The 3,140-nt window shown below is 37.8% G+C and overlaps 1 long non-coding RNA gene across 1 annotated transcript in view; it reads right to left on the bottom strand.

Annotated features, from left to right (window-relative positions):
• LOC307151631 overlaps positions 1 to 1,653 on the bottom strand; it is a 44,016-nt gene extending 42,363 nt beyond the window's left edge. Inside the window, exon 1 of the long non-coding RNA XR_013819913.1 lies at positions 1,479 to 1,653. This is a non-coding gene — a long non-coding RNA (uncharacterized lncRNA). The remainder of the gene's footprint in view (positions 1 to 1,478) is intronic.
• Between the last annotated feature and the right edge of the window lie 1,487 nt (positions 1,654 to 3,140).

The raw sequence follows: 3,140 nt of genomic DNA, 5'->3' as shown, positions 1-3,140 counted from the left end.
TAATAATTAAAAAATATAAAAAAGATGATTTTATACATTATCGTTTAATTTTAAATCTATCTATCTATCTAATAACTTTTTACAGAGACATTTATAGTATTATTTTTTAACGATTTACAGATTTCCAATCCCTTCTTCAGAGTCTTATTGTGCAAAATGTATTGGTGCTTGTTATTATTCTGAATTGAAACACTGAAGTATACCATAGAGGCTTTCAAGGAGAACACAAATGACAGGAGGATATGAAGAGCTCTCACTTTGATTAAATAATCACCTTCATCTTCATATTCACCTCTATCCTTCACAAACATCACCGTTCAATCCGTTTCACACGTGAGCGATGGTGAGATTTGCAATTAAAATGACAGATTCCAGTGCAATTCCTCATTATATTATGTATTTTAACAGTGTTGTTCTACAAAATCATATGATTACTTGCTCTTGATACTTGATACTTTATTTGAACCAAAAAGTATTGCCTCATTGTTATTATATATGTATTTTAAGTCATTTTAAAGGCTATTGTTTGCTTAGGTCTATTTTTATTACCACACACACACACACAAAAAAAACAGATTACTCGATTAATCATTAAAATAATCGAACGATTACTCGATTGCTAAAATAATCCTTAGTGACAGCCCTAATAGCGTGTCTGTGAATTTGGGGGCGGAGCTATCAAGATAGGGGTGTGGCCTTTTGGTTAAGGGCGTGTTTGTTTTGGTGATTTCAAATATCAAGAGAGTTTCTCAGAAATCGCTTACTACACCTTTAATTCTTAAGCTCACGTTTAGTTTTTACGATGTCCTTAATACCCAAAAACACTCTTTACCAAAGTCAAAAACAAACAAACAAGCAAAGTATTACTGTATTATATTCTCTCGATGCTCTGAGGGCATGTTTCTGAGATTCTGGAAAAACAAATCAACGTGCCATATATAAAAACGTCAGTGACTTTTACATACAGCAAAGGACAATAAAGCAACTGCAAAACAGGACAGGCCACCTTTGATTCTCAGCATATGAATGTGCATAGTAAACCACAAGTTAAAGTTCAGCGCCTGGAAGGCTGAAAAGTTTCTGGCATCGAAATTGACTTTGACAGAGATGATACGAGTCTGAGATGACACGGCGTTTTCTGTGTGAGCATCAATATCTCTTGACGGCAGAACTAGAATAGCAACACCCTCGCAAACAGACCGAGAAGTTTTTTTTTTGCTCAAAACAACAGAAATCCTGACACAGCCCATTCTTGACGTTTAGTTTTCCATCCTCTAGGACGCCGCCATAATAACATAGCCTACAACATGATACTTGAGTTATGGTTGCTAGTGCTACACGTACATGATTAAATAGGCGAGACACCACCACAAAAAAAAACTAATATCACCATACTTTCCCCATGGCAAAGTTGATTAAAATCACCAATTAAGCTCAGAGAATGCAAATGCAATGTGATTTCATTAATGAAGACTCACGTAATGATCAGAGTGATTGTTTTCTCCGGGGTGGACGGTGATATCATGGGTTTCTCGTCGAGTGCCAGTTCAAAATAACTCGATTTGCTGCTCCATCAGTCCAGTTAGTTTGCGGTGAGAGGCGAGTATTAACGATATTACTATGATTATTTCCTGTAGCAGTAATTTAATTGCTCTCCTGCAGATTACTTCAGCGTGTAGCTTAATTATAGAACTTTCTCCATCATGCATCTTTAATAGGCTAGTTCTTAGTGTTTGTTTTAGACAGATTGTTACAAAGTTGCACCAGTAGTTGGCGGCAAGTTACTGTCTTTATTGGTGAGTCACTTGCTGTGTCCAAAATCGCGACCTATATACCTATAAATAGGGCATTATTTGAGGGCACAGCCATTTGTAGTGGTGTCGGAAACCATAGTGGATGTTATTAAAGGGATAGTTCACTTTGAAATTAAATTTTGGTATGTTTTAGCTTACCAGAAGGGCATCCAAGATGTAGGTGTCTTTTTTTCCGCAGTAGTTTCAATTTTGATATTTTTAGGTCAAACCGTTCTTGTCTGTCAGTCCTATAATGCAGGTCTATGATCACTGTCTCAAAGAGCATGCACAGAGTCCAAATTAAAACAATTCCCCATCGTCCAAATTAAACAATTCCTCATCGTAAGTACACATTGATGGCCTAAGACACGAAACGAGCGGTTTGTGTGAGAAAACGAACAGTATTTATAGCGTTTTTACCTCTTATAACACAACCACGTCCAAGTGATCTGAGGGCGCGCGCGCATCCTGGTGTGTGACGTGTGCGCAGACTGGTGCATAGATATATATACACTAGATGTCACATTAAAGACATTCGTTCCAATGAACTGCCGTAGCCAAGGCGACCTCTAGTATATATATCTATGCACCAGTCTGCGTACACGTCACACACCAGGATGCGCGCGCGCCCTCAGATCACTTGGACGTGGGTGTGTTATAAGAGGTAAAAACGATATAAATACTGTTCGTTTTCTCACACAAACCGCTTGTTTCGTGTCTTAGGCCATCAATGTGTACTTACGATGGGGAATTGTTTAATTTGGACGATGGGGAACTGTTTTATTTTGGACTCTGTGCATGCTCTTTGAGACCGTGACCATAGACCTGCATGATATGACTGTCAGACAAGAACGGTTTGACCTAAAAATATCAAAATTGAAACTACTGTGGAAAAAAAGACACCTACATCTTGGATGCCCTTCAGGTAAGCTAAAACATACCAAAATTTTATTTCAAAGTGAACTATCCCTTTAAGTGTACTCATTCAATCACATAATGCACTGTGTACAACCAATGTACACTCAACGGCTAAGGAATACCCATAATGCACTGTGAGGGTCATGTCGAATGAATTCCCGCATCTGACCAGAAGATGGCGCCACTGAATCATCCATCCATTTTTCAAATTGCTGGTCCAATGTGGGTACAGCGTAATATCATACAGGTTTAAATTCCTTTGTTATTGATTATTAAATTGTTCAATTAAGGTTTGTACATAGTTTTCATGATCGAGTTCAATATAAATCTTGTCATAACTACTGGAGCTGCCAGTTTGCTAAGTTTCAAATGATTATTAAAATGCAAGATCAAACTATGCAAAAGGTGCAGCCTTTCCGGCGCACTCAA

Source organism: Squalius cephalus (assembly GCF_949319135.1).
Source record: "Squalius cephalus genome assembly, chromosome: 23".
Classification (NCBI taxonomy): Eukaryota; Metazoa; Chordata; class Actinopteri; order Cypriniformes; family Leuciscidae; genus Squalius; species Squalius cephalus.
This window is presented reverse-complemented; position numbering and strand designations above follow the sequence as displayed.